The 22,106-nt window shown below is 44.8% G+C and overlaps 1 protein-coding gene across 1 annotated transcript in view; it reads left to right on the forward strand.

Annotated features, from left to right (window-relative positions):
- The window catches only part of ntm (neurotrimin), a 485,612-nt gene that overhangs the window by 51,811 nt on the left and 411,695 nt on the right, over positions 1–22,106 (forward strand). The gene's annotated exons all lie outside the window — the stretch shown is intronic.

A 22,106-nucleotide genomic window follows, 5' to 3' on the forward strand; every position in this document is an offset into this window, starting at 1 on the left:
ACTGCCTTCCCATCCATCCAGGAAAACAACAGCCTAATTGGAAACAAAAAGCTTCTGTGATTGATCATACCTCATGTCACAGTGCATCCAGACAGAGCTAATTACCCAGCCCAAGCCAGCAGAGCGTCAGGGTAGTGGTGGCGTTCACCCGCTGGCCTGAGCGACGAGGGGAAGACTATGAATTATTCCCCAGTGATGTGTGTGTATATATATATATATATATATATGTCTCCAAACTTTTCAGGGACACTTATAGATTTTTTGATGTGCCAGAGTTTGGTCATTAAAAGTAAACTGAATCCTGGAATCATCTCTGCTCAGCCGCGTCACACACTGAGAGCTGTAGAAGCCAAACCGTACATCTCCATGCTGGCAATAAATACAAGGTGGTTACTTTCACTGAATTACCATTTGAAAAGACACAAGAGAACACCAGTGTGTTATGTAACAGACGGAGGCTGAGCGCTATCAAAGGAGTGGTTGATCTCCCTCGAGGTTCACAGCTGTGTCAATCAGGGTCAAACTGCAGTAAAGGATGTGTTGGGGCTTAGCATGGAGACAGGCAGGCCTGCGCTTCCACAGATCTTACCAGTGGTGAGAGCCGGGCAATCCAATTCACAATGAGATCCCACCGGAGCCTGAACTCACAGCAATTCGCCTCAGCCCAGCCAGTAATGGATATTTGTCAGAGGAAAGGGTGGTCCATGTCAGCCCAAAGCTGCGGGGAGATGGAGAATGGCAGGAGGCTACGCTGCAGCACTGGCAGTGCTATTATTAATCGTACATATCCAGAGGAAGGACATTTGGGCAAAAAGAGAACATCAATCAAGCTTTAGTTTCTTCTTCGGTGATAAAAAGAATCCCAGTTCTTACACAACTATGTGGCAGTGAAGACAATGAACATCAACGTGCTCGGCTAAGTACTGAACCTGACAGCAGGAACATCACCGGGGCTGAAGAGTGATCCGTACCTCCACACTGAGCTCCTGTCAGAGGCTGCAGCGCTGCACCACAACAGGCTGTGTTAGACCTCCGCCCCGGAACCAGCGCCACACCCAGGGTCTCAGAGCTGATTTGAGACCCTGGCGATGTGTGTGTTTTAGCTTGTGTGTCAGGAGTAGAAAATACATGATAGATAAATAGATTATTGGATTATAAATAGGATTGATGACCAAAATACACCGATTGCCTGCAATTTCTCTTTCAGAGAGAAAGAGGCTTTGAATCTGAAGGCTTTTTCATCTCAGTTAAAAATAATTAGTCAAACTTATTAAATAATGCAAGACTAATCTGAATTTATAAGTGCCAGAATGACAGACTGTCATTCAGCAGAACAATTTAGCTGTGGAGTGCAGCGGATCACCTGAGAATGTCACTCAGATAATATCAAGACAGTCTGATGTTAAATTGTGAAATTAAAGCGCTCTAAAATGTCATTTGCTCTACATCCCTCTGAATTCACATTGTGATTCATTTTTATAGGCAGGCTCATTTCAAGCAGTTCCAGCGGAGATAAGAAGTGCATATGTAACATTAGAAATATTGAAATTAAATCAGTTTGTCTCTAAATGTCTCCTGGTGTATTTTTTTTATTGCCGAAACAACACATGAAGCCATTTCATCACCCCCCTAAAGTTCTGTATGTGCTGCTGCATATTCCAGTGCTGCCTGCTGGAGATGTGCATGTTGAGTGTTTTGTCGGGCAAGTGACCTTGAGAGGACACTTGCCATGTCCTCCCAAACTAGGACCTCCTTTATTTCCTGTGAGTAGGAGCATTGCAGGAGGGACTCGTTCCTCGACCGCTGCGGTTGCTGTGCTCTCCGCCTCCGAGTGAGCGTCACTGCGATCAACAGCTCTGCGCCTGTTTCAAGCGCTCCCCTCCAGAGGCGATATTGTGTCCCTGTGCCTCCCCATCTTGTTGGTCTCAATTGAAAAACTCAATGATAGACAAACTATTGATTGATGAGCCAGTGGGAGAATGTCTTTGGGAAGAAAACTGAATGTTGAGCACTCCTGCTCCGACTCGGCCGCCCTACATATTTCTTTAACACTTGACCTTGCGGAAATTGCTGGTTGCTCCCCGGGGGCCCTCAGCGGACCGGGTCACAGGAGGCTGTAGCTCATCTGCTGAAAGCCGGCTCTCAGCAGACACTGCGTAAGTGCCTGTGTTACTCCAGACCACTCACTGCAGGGGCCTCAAAGGTTGGTGCTTGCAGTCTGTGTTAGACCGGCAGAAGAAGCAGTTAAGCCTCGCTGAGCAGCAGCTCATTCTTGCCCTGAAATACCGACCAGCGCTCCAATTCTGCTCGTATTTCACAACGCTCTGCAGAACGAGCCAGGCAAAATTAGGTTTCCTAGTTTGTCAGCTTTAACATCCAGTCAAGCCTCTTGTTTGATGAAGTGGCATCTAACTGAATATTAAAATGCTTTTTTCTGTCAACTTCAGAACTCCCGCCGCTGGTTCTCAGCCCATCAACCCGGAGGAAGCTTCAGTGGTGGAGATGAATTCATGTCATAACAGAGGAGGAAAACTATCAAAACAAAAGTGAGCTTGTGATCGCATGCGTGAGGACCAGTGAGGGCAGCCAGCAGCACGGTGGCGGAGAGGCAGTCGCGGGCCGGGGCGGGGAGGGACACTCCCCAGCCTCTCACTGGCGCCGTCATAATTAGAGCAGAGCAGATTTCATCAGAGACACTTTGATGGAGATAGAGGCTCACCACTGGGTTTTCTCTCATCCATGTTACTAATGGCCCCCTTTAATACGTATTGAAACAATGCACTCAGTGCTTGAAAACCATTCTGAATAATGCATGCAATTGCTTCTCAGATTGTCAGTGATACACTGGTCCTGCAGGGATCATTGCTAACTCATAAAACTCCGTCTCAAAGGGAACATTGGGGATGAGGCTCATTTTTCAAGTTGAAAACTATCAGAGTGAGAGTGCGAACCTGAGCGTCAGCTTCCACGGGCCTCTTCTGACACACGCAGTCTTTGCGAGGGACCAACTACTGTGGAGCTACGTTGCTACGTCCAGTTGCAGGTGCCAGTGCAGTTCACTCTGGCACAGCTCTTCCTTGGAGGGTGGGTGGGCGGGCATGGTTTCAAAGCCCCTGGCCGGGACACGCGGTGCAGCTTTCACCACCGTGGACAGAGAACCGGAATCCTGAGTGGATGCAAAGGAAGATCGGACCCTATGAGACTAGACAGACATCGTCTGGGGGTTGGGGTCTGACAGGTGGCTGCCAGCTTCGGAGCCGTATTACTTCTCGTGAAGAGAGACGTGGCCCCCGACGCTGCCGTCATCAAGAAAAAAAGAGTTAAATTCATCATAAAAACGACTCATGAGACAAAAAAATACATTCATTCTATTATATATATACTGTATATAGTGCTTTGTTTGACTTGCTGGTATTGACATCAACAAAGTTTGGGAGTTTTGAGGAAAACGGCAGCAGAGGGAACAAGTCAGTCACGTGACGTTACGATTTACCAAATTGCACTTTTTTGTGGCAAATTGCTTTTTTTTCTTCTCTTTTTTAAAGGTCAAACCTGTCATGAGCTCACTTAAAGTGAGCTTTACCTTTTCATTTCTTTTTCTAAATTTATTTTTTTAATGGGAGGTTGGTGACGCACACATTCAGTACAGTTCCTGTACTGACTTGGATCATAACTCTTGCAGCAATACAGGAGAGATGTTTGACCAAATCTGGGACATTTTATCATTTTGCATATTTTTGTGAGGACCGGGGACGTTGTGGTTGGCATCTGGACTCGCTGAGATGCATCTGGTCCTGGGGGGTTTTATCTCCCCACAGAAATATGCGGTTACACATGTTTAGTGGCAAATTATTATTTGTGGGGGTGGAGGAGGACCAGTTCCTTGTTAGCACTTCTCTAACAACACCCGAGAGTCCCTGTGAGATGCTGCGCTGGAGAAGACGAGCCGTATCGCTTGTCTGTGCTCCAGTACTTGGGTGGCTTTCTTAATGGATTAGGAGGAGTGTTTTTATCCCTGAACCAATGTGAGTAGCACACAGCTCCCCAACTTAGCCAAAACAGAGGCTTTGAAAAGTTCCAGCAGTCAATTTGTTAATCTAATCCTGGGCTGTGGTGGAGCAGACGGGAGCAGGGGAGAATACAAATGGCTTGATGAAATGAATTTCTTGATGTCAGGTTATCTTGAACAGATAATTGCTAAATCCTCTGGCTGCCTCCATCAGCAGACGGTAGCAGAGGACGGATGGATGGAACTGGCATTAAGACCACAGTGCCCGTGTTAGCCGTGCCGCTGTCGGGGGGGAACTGAGAGGCTTTCATATTTGGACCTTGCTTGTCGCTCAGAAAGTAATTTCATCTCTCTGCTTTTATTGCTTGTTTTGGCAGCGCTGGGGAAACAGTCCAGCACGGGTATAAATGTTGCATGTGTTGACTGTGATGACGAACTGCAAATGGAGGTAAAACAGCATATTCTCCCAAGGAGGAGCGACTACCCCCCCACCCCCCAGCGCCTGCCACATTTAGGTTCTGCTCCAAGTGCAAGAGCTTTGAGACATCTGTCTTGTTCTGAGGGGTTCTGATCCAATTGTGCTCAGTTTTAGAGAACCACGTGTAATACTGCTGGAACTCCAACGTGCAGGCCCGAGCCGAGCCGAGCCGCAGCAGGTGAGGAGTTCACTGCGTCTGGCCTTGCTTTCCCATCTGACTGCAGACACCAAGGATGGTTTTTCCTTTTGAAAAGAATGAAGTTGTGACAACTCTCAAATTCACAACAATCACATTTAGACATTTGTAGCTGCGGGACTTTGTTATTTGGCCAGAAGGTGAAAACACAGTGCCACTGGCTTGAGGCAGGTGGAGAAGCAAACAGCAGCGTACGTACTCCATGATCGACATTCTTCTGAGACAACGTTTCAGACCTGAACCTCTTGACAGATAGACATTGATCTGCATGGTTAAAGAACGAGGTTGTTGGTTACTGGAAACATTTGAAGTGTTAACACGTTTTTCATCACTTCTTAATTTCTTATGCTATGGAAGGACTTTGCATCCCTGTGGACTTTTAAGTCAGACAATATTACCTTCGATATCTTTTCATGTTTATTCGTTCTATAAACTGTCTGAGCCAGCACAATCGTACTCCTCATGGGGACGAGGGCCGTGAGGGGAGGAGCTCCGTCGCAGGTCACACACATTCGTGTGGCTGGCGGCAGATGGGTGGGTCTACGGGAGAATACTAGCTTGGCTCCTGTACTCAGGCTGCTGCACTCCTTGTACTTGTACTTGTATGCATGTATATTCTTGAGCCAGCAGCCAGAGGGCGGGTCAGGCAGCTGTTCTAACCCAAACTGAGATTGATTCTGAAGTGTTCTTTGTGCTCAAATCCACCTTCATCTCCACGGTACGTTGATACCCTGATACGTGTGTTCAGTAGAAATGAAAACAAGTCCAAAGTATTTTAGTGAATGGACAAAAAGGCTCAAGCGCTGAAATATTGCAGTTTCCATTGGGAATGAAGGGGCTGACAGGCAGCTCTCTGAAGGCTGTCACTGCAGGGGTTCGCACATGCTCCTAAAAATGTGAATAACTTTTCTTTAGCTATCATAAAGGCAGCCATCTGGAGCAGTGGTCCTCACCGTGGCCCCCATCAAGAAGGTTGTGGGTGGAGCCCCGGCTGCAGCACGGGGTCTTTCTGGGTGAGTCTCCATGTTCTCCCTGTTCCTGCTGGGTTCTCTCTGGTACTCCAGCTTCCTCCACAGTCCAAAGACATCAAGAGGGGACCAGGTTAATGGATGGATGGAAGGAATCATAAACCAATGTTTGATAGAAACCAATTGTACGAAGAGTGAAAAAAAACACACCCACGTGAACAACACATGGTTTCGGGTCCCTGAACACACCCTGCACATTTGACAGGAAGACTCTGCATCATGCAGCTCAACAGGATTTGGTCTCGGGGAGTGGGGGCACCATGTGCTGGGAACACTTGTCATACCCAGCAGTTCTTGCTGGATAAACGAAAGCCACGTGATCCCTGAACTCAGGTTTCCACTCTGCTCCCTTCATACGCGCTCTGCCTTTTACTGTTCAGAGATGTAGAGGATAAAAGGAGTGACATCAGAGCTCTGGAAAGACTGTAATTATGTTTGTGGGTGGAGAAAAAGCTGAGGAAAAAGACATCTCCCCAGCAGACCTGCTCCCAAATACACCTCCTCCTGTCTGAAGCCTCTCACACGCCGCTTAAATAAATCAGAATGACTGACCGTGGACAGCTGGTGTCACAGGGTCACGAGATTGCTTCAAATCAGCCCAGGTCTCCTTATAAAAGGGACTTCATCAACTCCAGATGCACTGAGCAGGTCCAGAGCTGCCCACCTCACTCAAGAGCCACAAGTCATAATTCTCATCAAACTGCAGGATTATAGATACTTACGCATGCAATAAGCAGCTGCTGCGGCCAAAGGCAGAGGGAAAAAATAAAACCCTACAGTGAATTTGAGACATGCTTCTACCGTGGGAGTGGTTAGGTGTGCAGGGTTATCACGGCAATACGCAGAAGACCCGTGAACCACCTCGGTGGTCGTGACAACCTTGTTAACCTGCAAATCCTGTTCTCCTCCAGCCCCTGGTGCCCTGCGATCCAACTCTGATGGAGGGAGACCACATGTGGATCGGGAAGTTGGCTTTAATTTCTACGACTATTAAAAGCTTCCAGGGGCGTGTAGCATCAGGCCTGTGCCGAGCATGAATTTGTCCTAACGTAATACTCTCTGCCTCTCTCTAAATATATATATATATATATATATATATATATATATATATATATTTTTATATTACATATACTCACTCCACCTAAGAGTCGAGGTTGGTTCTCTTAATGCAGAGCTTAAGTGAACAAAGTGGAATATAACAGTCTTCCTCACTGGAATCCAGCAGCGAAGGACATTGGATTTTCAAATTTGGTTGAGGATTAGAGTGGCATTAATACAAGCGTGGCAGTTAAAAGGAGGGATGTGTGAGCCAAGATGCTTCCTTTGTGCTGTGTTGATATTCAAGGGACGTTCTTAGCACCTCCTGTAAATCACAGATGCAAGGATATGAAAGTCTCTGTCCCCTAGGAACAGAGATTTAAAGCCCAGCATCTTATCAGCATGCAGATTAAAAGCATGTTGCCATTTGATGATAGTCTACTCCAATGAAGCGCTGTGTTCACTGCTATCTAAATTGGTATGTTTTGGTGCCAAAAATTACAGGCTTTTTGGGGGTTGTTGACAGAGTAAAATATTCAGCTATCGATATATCAGCCAATATATACTTGCCTTCTTAGAGCCTGGGCATTTTATGCTCCCGTGACTCACGGTGAGCTCATTTGTCATGGCCACATAAAGTCCTGCACCTCTATGCAAACTCTGCTCGTATACCGAAGTAGAGGGGAAAGAAGTATGGAGAACTAAAAAAAGTGTATTTGTATGATAAAGCCATCAGACATGAAAAATGAAGAGAAAAACTCTTTCCAGTATTTTATGTTTTACAGGATGTCAGACTGTACTGCAGTTGGCTGCACATTCAACGTGGAGCAGACAGATGTCCTCAGGCTAAACCCAGATTGTTGGTTCTTGGCTGATGGACCCATTATGACGCGGGATTCATTCATTCATTCATTCATTCATTCATTCAATGACTGTCTGAAACCTGATCACCCAACAACCAGCTGGTTCAGAAGGACCCACAGCAACATGGCTCAATTTAGAGAGTTCTTCTTCTCATGTACACACGTATTACTTCAACAACATGTACCTGTGTGCAGTACAGTCGTACTGTGTTGACTTAGACAGGTTTGATTTGGTGCACGTTAGCAGTTATAGCATGCTGGTGTACCAGGCTGGCGAGGGCCGACCTGCTGTTAGCTGCGCACCTGGACTGATGCTCTGGTGACCATGTTCATCACTACTTTGCTCTGGAGGCTTGACCTACTACATACTGTACTACTACATACTGTACTACTACACATCAGCATTAGGAATTCTGTCTTTGTGCTCACTTCAAAAAGAACAATTCAACCCTTGCGTTTGCCCCTTTTATCCCAGATGGGCCGGTCCTGGCTGCCCCCTGCAGGTCAAACTGTGAATAGTTCTTCAGGTCTTGTTCCCCCTCGCCTGCACATCTCACGCCTCCTATAGTTTCTTGCTCCATCAGAGGGCAGCACCCGCCTCAGGCTCGCCATGTGCGGTGCTGTCCTCCTTGTTACATTTGGCGTTTAGGCGCCACCATCTGACCCTCTTCACGCTCTCAGAGGTCCCACGTGTCCTGGCGCTGACGCATCTGATTGTGAGTGATGTTTACAGGCTCTCATCTTCTACACCCTGAGCGTTTTTTTGTTGTTGTTGTTGTTGTTTTTTTAATTTTGCAATTAAAAATAATGTAATGTTTGCATCACACACATGTTATGTACAGTCTGGTACAACATTGCTGCTTCATCGAAAGCAGGTTTGATAGAATCTCCGTTTGCTCTCTGGAAGGTGTAACATTTCCTGGCGTTGTCTAGTTTTATGTTGTGCGATAGCAAATACTTTTCCTTTAAAAGATGCATCCAAACTCAAAGACAAGAGCCAATAAAAGGCAGCCATGCTCACTGAGAGAGTCATGAACTGTTAAATAAGATCAAGTAAATCTGCTCTGCCACCAAGACAAAGTTTATCCGTTCATGCAAAGCCTGTTCTGAATATTCTCCAGAGGAGGCTGCCGCTAAGCTGTGATATAAGAAGAAATATTCCCGCAACACAGATGGTTATCATGAGATTATTAACTGGCTAATGACTTTTTGTCTGCCTGGCTGTTTGCTGGCTGCAGTGCTGTTGCTGCGCAGCACTTCATTGAGCAAATAAATGTAATGCCTTCTGCTTTGGAGGAGGGAATTATCGGAGCATATTGAATTCATAGATCATTGTTGCTAGCTGGGGGCTCCAAAGTAGCATTAATACTGGATCTGTGAGCTCCTCTTATCCCGCTCTATTATTACTGCCTCATTCCCAGGTTGAAAAACCTCTGATGGAGTTTTGATGAAACTACTTTTTGTTTGGTGTCTTTGAAACATGCGACAGGGAAAAAAAGAAGCGCCCCCAATGTTTGCTTTTGTCCTGTAATAATAGCACCTCATGAAAATACAGTTATTTTCAAGGCTTTTGCTGTGTGTCGCTGGTATGTTGTCACTGCACTGATGAAGGGCATCCGGATCCTCCCATGTCAGGATGGGGACTCCGAAAAACCAGGATCAGGACCAGCAATTGGGGGTTAGTCAGATCCATGCACTGCTGCTTTGTTAGGATTTGAATTTAATTAACTGCTAAGAGTTCAGACTTAAGCATTTAATTGAAGCAGTTTGTGTGTGAGAGCAGTCGTGTCCTTAACAAAGATTATGTAATGATGGCGTTCGTTGTTCCGCTGAGAGAGAACGAGAGAGAGACGGCCATTAGTCGAGCCTGCTTGGTCATTATATCGCTGTGTTCAGAGATATTTGCAAAGATACTGTAACTTTTTGAACCTTGAGTGGGTATATTTCAGCTTAATCCTCATGCAAGAGAGTCTCAGCCATTATATAAGGTTTGATGGTGGGTCAGATGAAATAGTTTTGGCCATGTTAAGTCTTGGGGCCACAGCACCCCCTCAAAGAGAATGAAACACACATGGATGAAAAGAAAGGATTGTTAGAAATGTTCCTTTCAAACAGAATATCTATGTGATGAAAGCAGCAGAGCTTGTTGGAAATTATACATTCCTTTTCGTGTTTCTTTGTGGAACTTTTGTCTTGTTAATAATGTCAGCCTCCAACTGCCATTAGCACAGAAGCTGCCCGTGCCCTGGTACCTGGAGTATCATGGCTGCCATGATGAAAGCCAGAGTCATCGTCCTGTCTCAGGCATTCACTGCATTTACATGAACCCAAGTATCCCGGTTTCGATCCCGTCCAGGCTTGGCTGTTCACATGCTCACAGAGAGCCGGGGTAGCCCTGCGTACATGACAAATATTCGTATCCTGGTTACGTCTTTGCCTCTCAGGTGCTGTCGTGGTTATTTTTTACAGCACAAACTACGTCAGTTGTGGAAGTTGTGAAGAAGCTGTACCAGAGCTGCTGCGGCGGACTAGAAATGTTTCTTCAGCACCTTTCAGCTGGCCTCACGTGCTCCCCCGTCCCCGCTGGGAACCAGCATCCTGTAGCCTGTTCGCCGCAGACCTGAACAGCTCAGCCTTTCCATGCTCTTGCCGAGTGACTCGGCCCACGGTCTACATTGGAGGAGGAGGAAGAAAGACGCTTTTGCCGTCGCCACCATGTTTGATTTGCTGACGTGTCACAGGGCTCAAGCTGCGCCAGCACAGGACAGCTGCCAGTGTCCAGGGAAAAGAGTTTAACTCTCGACTACTCAACCTAGTTTGAGAAATTTCCTGAGGACGAGACGTTGACATGCTCTTGCTTCGAAAACCTGCCTGTGACCGTAACGCACTCTGAGATCGTCAACCCTTTCAAATGTAGACTATTGAAAATGATATTCATGGAATAGATGTTGGCTAATGCTACTCAGTGAATAAGTAAATTGAATAAATACATTTTGCATGGGGCGTTGATAAATGAGTCAAAGTACAGTGGACTTTTATGTGTTAAGTGTCACCCACTTGAAGGAGATGGCTGTCTGATCAGAGGACCCTCGGTCCCTAGAAGCGGCTCTCGTCCAGGAGCCGGTTCCTTCTTCAGGACAACAGAACAATCTTTTATACACTCACTCCTGCACTGGCTGACTGGCTGTTGATGTGGTGTGTGTGACCGATCAGACGGAGACCGGGGGGTTCACCTGGCACCGGTGCACGGGCTTGGATGACAGCGTGGAGGAAACCACACTGCAAAAGCACCTTGAGTTCAGCTCAGGCTGAAGAGGTGCTGCAGAAATCAAGCCCATTCCCACCTACCCTACCCTCCCCTCTGAGTCCGACACGAAAAACTGCTCTTCTGAAAGGAGGTAATTTCGATGTGACATGCAGTTTTATCACACTACTTCCTACGCGTTAGTTCGCAGTTTTTTTTTAAAAGAGACACTAAACTAAAAACTGTAGAACCACTAAAAAAAGAAATAAAAAAACAACTCTCACCTCTCAAATTTTCAGCAGTTCAGCAAAATCATCTTCTGTAAAACAAATGCTATCACATTTATGATGTGTAATTTTCAAAAATAATGATCTCCAAATTTCCTCTCGCTGAAAGCACAGTGGGAACTAAGGAGCTGAACACTAACAGAAAGTCAGAGACGGTCCGGTGCCAACGACTGCAAACACAACTGCTTTTCTTGCTGTATGAAGAACAGAATTGTTGAGAAAGATTGTCACAACATCTCCACGAGACGAACTCCAACACGTCTCCGCCCCAAGACAGAGACGCCGTCATCTGTGACTGCAACATGACAGGTGTTGGTCCAATTGAAATGTCAGTTTTCATTCCGTGAAGAAGATCTTCACCTCTTCCCCTGAATGTCACGCGCGACTTTGATTTAGTCTGTCAGAAATGGCTCTTCCTCTTTAGAAATCCTCAGACATTCCATGACACTTCTGATTCTCTTTGAAATGCCATTAACGTAGATGGGAGCTCAACTCTGGGCTGTGAATGCTAAGACTCTTAAATTGGGGGAGGGTGGAGGATTTCACTTTCATCACACTTTCTGGCTTCTCTTTTTTCCTGTTAATCTTTCAAAGGGAGAGAAAATACACTTCTACAAGCAACACGCTTCCCTCTTTCAATATGTTTGCTCCCTTGTGCTCATCAGCTGTGCTATTCTGTTATGAGACATAGGATTAAGTGGAGTGGCAGCTTACATGCCCATTGCTTCCTGCTGCTCCTCTGATGCTCTTTCACAAAGGCCACATCTCTGTGCGGATTAAGACTGGGACGTCTCCATAGTTCCTCACTTGCTTGAAAAATTAGTTTTCGTTTTTGTGACATTCTATCGACACGCAGGCAATCACTGCGCTCTGGAGAGCTGGTCCTGGTTCGCAGTAATTGCTCCAAATTAAACACAAAGATGAACACAGGAAAAGCTCAGAATCAGCAAATGATGTTGCCTTGTCAGGCTGGAGATTATTTGCATGTTGATATGTTGACTGTAACTAAGCCTGGAAGCCCTGAGAGACCACACCCCCTCCAAGGCCCTGGTTCGTCCCTGGCGCTTGGTGCTCAGGGCCTGCTGAATCTGATGACACCTGATGACGTTTTGCATGGAGAAGCAGTCAGATGCTGCATCCTGGTGCAAATATCTCTTGCTGCTCCCAATAGGTCGTGCTAAAAAACCCCAGACTTCCCACAACTTCACACCAGGACACCAGAGTGATGTTGATGTCAGTCAGTTGGACTGCTTCATGACATCTTCAGCTTGTTGATGTCTTCAGGCCAGAGTCTTGCTGGGAAGTCTGGAAAACAACCTGACATGTGGAGTCTGATTATTACGCTTTTCTGTGCTTTGATGAAATATCAAAATTGACATTTTAACACGGGCTGCACGGTGGTGCAGTGGTCAGCACTGTGGCCTCACAGCAAGAGGGTTCCGGGTTCGAGTCCCGGCTCGGGCATGGGGTCTTTCTGTGTGGAGTTTGCATGTTCTCCCCGTGTCTGCGTGGGTTCTCTCCGGGTACTCCGGCTTCCTCCCACAGTCCAAAGACATCAATTTGGGGAAGAGGCTGATTGATACTCTAAATTGACCGTAGGTGTGAGTGTGAATGGTTGTTCGTCTCTCTATGTCGGCCCTGCGATGGACTGGTGACCTGTCCAGGGTGAACCCCGCCTCTCGCCCGTTGACGCTGGGATAGGCTCCAGCCCCCCGCGACCCTTACTAGTGAGGAATAAGCGGAAGATGACGATGGATGGACATTTTAACACAAAGCCGGTTCCACACGGTGTGTTCGACCAGTTATGAGGTAGATGGGTTTGACCCACGAGGAAGAACAGAGCAACCTGTCCTGCTGCAAGTCATGTAGTTGAAAACCAAGAGTGCAGTTTTAGCGTTGTTTATTGACATCCTACACAAGCATCACACGGTACACGATTTAGTTCTGTAGAATATTCAAACAAGTTTGTTTTTTTAGAAAGTGAGAGTCAGGGTTTAAAAAGGTGGAAGTGAAGATTTCATCGTAACAGAGGCGATGTGAGGCTGAAGAACGTTGTTTTCCTCCATTGGCCAAGTCACGTGATACCAGCACAGGCAGACCCCATCATGTCAGCTGATGTGAGCGTCCTGCCTCCTTCTCCTTGGACGCCAGCAAACATGAAGAAACTCCACCTGCTCCACCCGATGATGCAACACAGATGAAGCTCCCAACACCACACCAGTTCCAGTTGTTCCATCAGCCTGGTGCTGTTGCTGTCCTCCTCTGCCCCAGGTGTCTGGTCGCTTGTCCAGCAGCTGCTTGTCCGTCTGGAACTTGAAGCCAGGACAGCCTTGAACAGGACTTTAGTTCTGTTGTACGAATCGGCGCTCTGAGTCTTTTGATCGGTGCTTGACCGAGATGTTCCGCTGCACTTCTCCAGCCACTCGCTCGCCTCCCACCGTCATGGTTCTGAAGAGGATGCAGAGTTTCAGCCCGGGAACAGGTGCAGACTCATTCATGGAAAGCAAATGCAAGTGAAGGACTCCTCTTCCTCTGTTGATTGATGGATGAGAAGGAGTTGTTTTTGTGAGTTCTGCAGAATATTCTCAACAGTGTCACCTTGAACATGTTCTGAGGCCATGCTGTGGGCAACTGTGTGAAGACGCCAGTCTAAATAGCTGAATTCCAAATGAAGTTCTTAATATAAACTTTAGAAAGTCTGTAAGCTCTGAAGCTCATTTCGTCAGTCATGACTGAGAGCATCTTCAGAACACAAAAGCTCAGCTTAAGAGAAACTTTGCAACTAAAATGTCAAAAAATGCACCTTAAGCCCTGATGACTGCAGCAACAAATAAAGAGCACAACACCTGCTGGCAGGGAAAGGTCAGTCTGCTCTTGTTGAAACACCCACGTGCCATCATTATCATTATCATTATCATGCTGTTGAAAAACGGAAAACTGCACTCTGGTCTTTAATGCCTTCCAGTGCACGACACAGAGAAGCAGGTCATCCACGGAATCAGTCTTTCACACGCCGAACCTGTCTCCTCTTGTAAATGGTTCTAAACCCAGAGTTAAAAGCAGAGATCAAATCCTTGAAGATTTTGGCTGGAGAGAAGTTCACACACCACCGAGGTTCATGGCTGTGTCCTCGCCATTAGCACTGACCTCTCCCACAGTGCATCTGGATCAAAGTCTTGAGGAAGATGCGCGGGTGCTTTACAATGCCCGTCTCTGGTCTTGGTCTGGCACATGGTAGTGACACACACTCTAATGAAGACTATAGGGGAGCATCTAATTGAAAGTCACTAGCCTGTGAAATGTTTCAGGAGAAAGTTTTTCAAAGATTTAAGGGGGTTTCAAAGTCAGCCTCAGTCAGCACACCACTGGTGTACTCAATGTTAAATATCAGGCAGGCACAGATATTAATTATTAACAATTACATCAAATAAGATTCATTCTTTCATGACTCTCCGTCTGGCTGCCTTTCTGTATCACAACCTTCTGCATGCGTTGAGGCTACATCTCCTTTTATTCAGCTGCAGGATCAGCAGGCGGATCATTTTGTCAAACATATATCGCCTGGCTAAAAAGAGTTGGATGTTCTGTGTTATGTGAGCTTTCACTGAGCTCCTTGACTCTTGTGACACTGCTGGGGCCGCCTCCTCACTGGACGAGGAGCTGCGCTTCCTCTGCATCGCATGTCCAGACCCTCCATGAGGAGAAGCTTCAGACCCGCCGACGGCCGCTGCCCTCTCCTTAGATGTTAAACCGCCAGTTCATCCGTCCATCCATCCACTCGTCCATTCATCCATCCATCCACTCGTCCATCTGTCCTTTCATTCAGTCCATCCGTCTTGAGCCACTTATCCATAATGGGGTCAGGCAGGTAGCAGCTCCAGCACCTGACCTGCTCTGGCCAGGCCAGCGTGGACCACCGCAACCACGGGACCATCCCAACTGAACCGCCCATATAGAAATCATGAATACCCACCGTGTATATATATATATATATATATATATATATATATATATATATATATATACACATACATATACCTTCCAGTGACTGGTCTGACTGGTCTGTAATGACGTCTGACTGGTCTGTCGTGATGTCTGACTGGTCTGTAGTGATGTCTGACTGGTCTGTAGTGATGTCTGACTGGTCTGTAGTGATGTCTGACTGGTCTGTCGTGACGTGTGACTGGTCTGTCGTGACGTGTGACTGGTCTGTCGTGACGTCTGACTGGTCTGTCGTGACGTGTGACTGGTCTGTCGTGACGTGTGACTGGTCTGTAGTGACGTCTGACTGGTCTGTAGTGATGTCTGACTGGTCTGTCGTGACGTGTGACTGGTCTGTCGTGACGTGTGACTGGTCTGTCGTGACGTGTGACTGGTCTGACTGGTCTGTAGTGACGTGTGACTGGTCTCTAGTGACGTGTGACTTGTCTGACTGGTCTGTAGTGATGTGTGACTGGTCTGTAGTGACGTGTGACTTGTCTGACTGGTCTGTAGTGATGTGTGACTGGTCTGTAGTGACGTGTGACTGGTCTGACTGGTCTGTAGTGATGTGTGACTGGTCTGTAGTGACGTGTTGTGTGTCGAGGGCTGCTGAACCCCATGTAACTCTCAAGTTGACATCATGGCTGCAGCCAAGTCTTGTGAGTAGACACAGCAGCATCTCTCCTCATGCCACACGTGTGCAGGTCCTCATGGATCTATCCAGTGCTGCTGCATCTCCTTATTGCAGCCTTGTCACTCTATTCAGGTCACTGCACTCAGCATCTGGCTGTGAGGCTGAGTGGGTCACTGATCCAGATGTGCAGGAGTTTCACATCAGTCCCTGAAGTAAATAGTACTAATTATTGCTTCACTCCTCTTTCCTTTGATGCTGTCAGCTGGGATATTTTAAACCTTCTTTCTTTTTTGACACAAATGCTTTGAGGGAAGAGCTCATTGTATGATGAAGATGAAGATAATGGTGACGTCAGTGATGAAAGAAGGCTGATGGATGATCCGTCTCACTCTCATCAACGTGACAGCGCAGGAACTTTTTGAGAGACAGTTTTCAAACTTAGCTCAAGTAGCCACTGGGACTCAAGGATGGGCTGGAAACCTCTGGAACGCCTTGAGGATGTTTCCTCAAAAATACAAACTCCAGGAAATATTTTAGTAGACAGGGTCATCTTCATAGGGCCACATCCTAGAGGCAGTCGACCGGAAGGTGTAGTTCTTGTTATCTTTGTAGTTCTTGTTATCTTTGTAGTTCTTGTGATATTTGTAGTTCTTGTGATATTTGTAGTTCTTGTTATGTTTGCTCAGCAGAGCAACACATTAGCAGCACTAAAAACACACACTACCCAGTGTCCCTGCCCCCCCCAACACCCACGAGGCAGCTGGGCCAGACGGCCCGGAGCCGGTTTTCACGTACACACCATTCAAAACCTGGTCCTGGACTGTTCTTGCTGTCAATGAGCGCCCAATATGAGCATCATCTAATTTCACCCCCTGAACATGCATGAAATTCGCTGAAATTCACCACACTTGTCTGGTCTGGCCACACATTCACTAATCTAAAAAAACAACAACACAAAAGTCTATAGCGCCACCTAGGGAGCCACACAACTAAAAGATAATTTTTTATAATCTGGAGTGCTATAACTCCTCCCACGAATGTCCCACAAACATGGGACCAACACCGTTGGACTCGTCTCATCAAGACGCACAATTCATACACTCTGACCCCTCACCTATCTACAACAGAATGTCCACAAATCGGACTAAACTGTCAAAATCAGGACTTTTTTTACTCCCCGAACAAAATCTATCTCCTCCTAGGCCATTAATGGTACCGCTTCCAAGCTTTCACATAAAACTCTCCCAACTGTGCTGATTAAAAGTTGCTCAAGGTTTTTATATGAATATGTACATACTGTCAAACTAACGCTTCTCACGTCTACACCATTCATCCCACAGCTTTAAAAAACACAATGCTGCTTTCCTGACAAAAATCCCTACAAAAATATGGTATTATGTGTCACTCTTGACCAGCGTATGCCGACTTATTCAGCTTTTCCACACTCCAATTCTGTTGATCCTCCTCTGCTCTTGTGATATTTGTAGTTCTTGTGATATTTGTAGTTCTTGTTATATTTGTGGTTCTTGTGATATTTGTAGTTCTTGTTATATTTGTGGTTCTTGTGATATTTGTAGTTCTTGTTATATTTGTGGTTCTTGTGATATTTGTGGTTCTTGTGATATTTGTGGTTCTTGTGATATTTGTAGTTCTTGTGATATTTGTGGTTCTTGTGATATTTGTAGTTCTTGTGATATTTGTAGTTCTTGTTATATTTGTGGTTCTTGTGATATTTGTGGTTCTTGTGATATTTGTGGCTCTTGTTATATTTGTGGTTCTTGTTATATTTGTGGTTCTTGTTATAGTTGTGGTTCTTTTGATAGTTGTAGTTCTTGTGATATTTGTAGTTCTTGTTATATTTGTGGTTCTTGTTATAGTTGTGGTTCTTTTGATAGTTGTAGTTCTTGTGATATTTGTGGTTCTTGTTATAGTTGTGGTTCTTGTTATATTTGTGGTTCTTGTGATATTTGTAGTTCTTGTTATATTTGTGGTTCTTGTGATATTTGTGGTTCTTGTGATATTTGTGGTTCTTGTGATATTTGTAGTTCTTGTGATATTTGTAGTTCTTGTGATATTTGTAGTTCTTGTTATATTTGTGGTTCTTGTTATATTTGTGGTTCTTGTGATATTTGTAGTTCTTGTTATATTTGTGGTTCTTGTTATATTTGTGGTTCTTGTGATATTTGTGGTTCTTGTGATATTTGTGGCTCTTGTGATATTTGTAGTTCTTGTTATATTTGTGGTTCTTGTTATATTTGTGGTTCTTGTGATAGTTGTGGTTCTTGTTATAGTTGTGGTTCTTTTGATATTTGTAGTTCTTGTGATATTTGTGGTTCTTGTTATAGTTGTGGTTCTTGTTATATTTGTGGTTCTTGTGATATTTGTAGTTCTTGTTATATTTGTGGTTCTTGTGATATTTGTGGTTCTTGTGATATTTGTGGTTCTTGTGATATTTGTAGTTCTTGTGATATTTGTGGTTCTTGTGATATTTGTAGTTCTTGTGATATTTGTAGTTCTTGTGATATTTGTAGTTCTTGTTATATTTGTGGTTCTTGTTATATTTGTGGTTCTTGTGATATTTGTAGTTCTTGTTATATTTGTGGTTCTTGTTATATTTGTGGTTCTTGTGATATTTGTGGTTCTTGTGATATTTGTGGCTCTTGTTATATTTGTGGTTCTTGTTATATTTGTGGTTCTTGTTATAGTTGTGGTTCTTTTGATATTTGTAGTTCTTGTGATATTTGTGGTTCTTGTTATAGTTGTGGTTCTTGTTATAGTTGTGGTTCTTTTGATATTTGTAGTTCTTGTGATATTTGTGGTTCTTGTTATATTTGTGGTTCTTGTTATATTTGTGGTTCTTGTTATATTTTACTTCTTGTGGTATTTGTGGTTCTTGTAATATTTGTAGTTCTTGTGATATTTGTGGTTGTTGTGATATTTGTGGTTGTTGTGATATTTGAGGTTCTTGTTATATTTGTGGTTCTTGTTATATTTGTAGTTCTTGTTATATTTGTGGTTCTTGTTATATTTGTGGTTCTTGTCATATTTTACTTCTTGTGGTATTTGTGGTTCTTGTAATATTTGTAGTTCTTGTTATATTTGTGGTTGTTGTGATGTTTGAGGTTCTTGTCATATTTTAGTTCTTGTGATATTTGTAGTTCTTGTGATATTTGTGGTTGTTGTGATATTTGTGGTTGTTGTGATATTTGTGGTTGTTGTGATATTTGAGGTTGTTGTGATATTTGTGGTTGTTGTGATATTTGTGGTTGTTATGATATTTGAGGTTCTTGTTATATTTGTGGTTCTTGTTATATTTGTAGTTCTTGTGGTATTTGTGGTTCTTGTTATATTTGTGGTTCTTGTTATATTTTACTTCTTGTGGTATTTGTGGTTCTTGTAATATTTGTAGTTCTTGTGATATTTGAGGTTTTTGTTATATTTGAGGTTTTTTGTTATATTTGTAGTTCTTGTGATATCCAGTGTGTTTTTGTTGAAGCATTTACAGGGTTGTTGTACCTGGGAGCTGCCAGCTGCCTCTGAGGTACACAATCAAATATACAGGTACTGGTGAAAAAAGGCAAAGAATTGTCGTTCTGTTCACGTTGTACCCTTTCCACAAGTCAGATGTTGCACCTCTGGCCTCTTGAAGACCACTGTTCTGCCTCTGAGGGAACAAATGGGCCTTTGAGGAACATTCTTCAAAAGTGTACCTGTAAATACAGAACTCCTCTTATCTCCTACCTCCATTTTGGAGTGTGTAACCTGCTTCTTGATTCCCAAGTCTCTCCATCCAACAAGTGTGTGTCTGTGCCCCCCCCCCCCCCCCCCCACGCACACACACACACTCACACAGAGTGCAGTGGATGGTGGATAAAATTTTACTTGTGTGGACAACAATCCCAGACGTATGTGTATTAAATCAAGGACACTGGTAGATAGAGAAGCTCCTTTGTTTGCTTTGTCTGTGGAAGGAAGACCAATTTAGCTTCATGTGCCACAAACACACTCATGAAGTATCAAGACGTGTCCTTCAGCAGATGACAACATTTTGAACACTTTGCCCCCCGGGGGCTCCAGACCATTCCAGGGAGGGTCAGTCAAGCAGTGACATAGAACAGTCTGAATCTCTGTGACTTGGTTCACGAGATATAGGAGCATTTTTTTTTGGAGGGGGGGGGGGGTGGTTAACAGTTTTTCTGTTTCAAATGAATTTGGTATCATGAACATTGTGTGCAACGTCAGTATGAGGCTGTTGTTGGCTGTCAACAGGATCTACGTGAGCACGTTCCTCTGATGGCAGGAGGACGCCAGCCTCTAAGCTTTGTTCAAACCAGGCCCTCCGTCTCAGCTCAGGATTTCATCCCAAATGTGTCCAAAAAAGCAGAATTCAGAACAACTCTGTTGGATGAATTCATATGAAGCGGACCGTAGGCTGAAGTATATACTTTGATTTTTACAATGTGATAAAAATAAATCCCCTATGTGGTTCTGGATAGTTCTGACACTTTGTGTAACCATTCCACTGTGGATTATCCTGCTGTGTCTTCCACTTGTCCCTCTCTCCTGTAGGACGCCCACACAGGCTTAGTGGGCTCCACTGATGATTTGTTTAACATACATTACTCATCGCTGAGGAACAAAGCCCATTATTCAGTGAAAACCAAGAGCACTGAGGATGTTTGCCACACCTGTTTGTCTCTTCTCTACATGAAGCCATACCATCTTTTACATCTTTAATTTGGGCGAAGGGAACGACTGAAGAGCAGCCGCCAGGCAGCAGATGAGGTTGAAGTGTGTCACGTGGCCCGCTGTGAGGGAGACGGGAGTTTCTTGCCGCAGAGTGGGTCTGATTTCAAAGCAACATGGATGTGCATCACTGCATGATCTTGAACATCCTATACCCGGTGGCTGTATGATCACGCGTGATGAAATGGATTCCTCGCATAATTTGAAAAGGCATAAATAGCAACTTGATGCTTGTGATTTCTGACTTGAATTTGTTGCGTTTGAACTAAAGTTTGTGACGGAAGACTTGACGGTTCAACATGTTGAAAGTTGCTCTCAGTTTCCTTTAAATCTCTTACCAAAGTAACAGAAAAAATAGGGTCATGATATGTGGGGAATTACAAAAAATTTCAAGTAGGAATTTGATGAATTACCTTTTCACCAATCTTCTGCCTTCCTGGTTATCATGGGGGGGGGGGGGGGGGGGCTCCTGTATATAATGATTGCTGTACCTCTTGAGCCTAATTAGGACCCAAAAATAGAGGGTAAAACTCAGCGCAGAGATGAGATGCTGAATTCAAAGAGTGATTCACTTCTATAGCTGCAGGCACTTTTTGCATGTGGCAACGGTGTGGTTCATTTGCAGCACCCAAGGGATCTTTCAGTGTCTTGCCAAGCCTCCAGGGAAGAGAAGGGAGGATCCTGGTAGGGGGTTGGCAGTGCGAGCAGCAGATCTGTAGCTTCAGTCCTGAAAAACAATGATTAGAGGAAGTTGTAGACGCAAATATTGTGCTTCCTACCCTGCTGCAGGGCCAGCGATTGGCCTCAGTGGCAAGTATAAATCGATGCCAAGAGGAAATAGGACCTGGGGTCTGCAGCGACTGCATCCTCTGTTGCAGAGACACACAAACACTTGTACTTACCTGCATGCTGCGGCGACACCGGCGCCCTGATGACAGCCATCATCAATGGAGTTGTTGTTTTCTGAATGGACTTTGGGACTACGGTAGATTCACTGGCCTTTGTGATGGAGGCTACAAAAATGAGAAAAGTTTCAAGCAACTATTTAATTAGAATTCTGTACACCAATTATGAATCCGTTTATTAAATTATCAGCATCTGAAAGTGAATTGCAAATGTTTAATTTTTAAACACTGAAACAAAATGTCAGATTTGTGTTTGTGTTCTTTTAATTGAGATGGTATTCACTGGAATTAGAAATGCTGTACTCTCCAATGAAATTGTGTTTTTGTCATATTAATTATTTGTCATGTTTTTGAGAGCACAGCTCCAGGCCTGCTGTTAAGAAACACACACATGTAAACACACACACACACACACACCTCCCAGGCTGGCTGTCACGTGACATAAGTCCTGCTTCTAACACAGTGCTCACCGCCGGTGCAGCACACAGTATGATCGATGGCTCTTGACATTGCTCGCTGAAGTTCCACACACAACCACAAACCGTAGACAGAGACAAACAAAAGCTACAACATCACCAGTGGTCTGTCTTTGCTCTCGCTCATGTGCCTCCCCTCTCCCAGGTGCCTCTAGTTAAACCTCCTGACCCTTTGAACCACTCTCCACATCCACATGCAGCACTTTTTCTGAGCAGCTTTG

This window comes from Aulostomus chinensis, chromosome 15 (genome assembly GCF_037954235.1).
Source record: "Aulostomus chinensis isolate RoL2024-O1b breed Wild chromosome 15, RoL_Achi_v1.0, whole genome shotgun sequence".
In the NCBI taxonomy this organism is placed as follows: domain Eukaryota; kingdom Metazoa; phylum Chordata; class Actinopteri; order Syngnathiformes; family Aulostomidae; genus Aulostomus; species Aulostomus chinensis.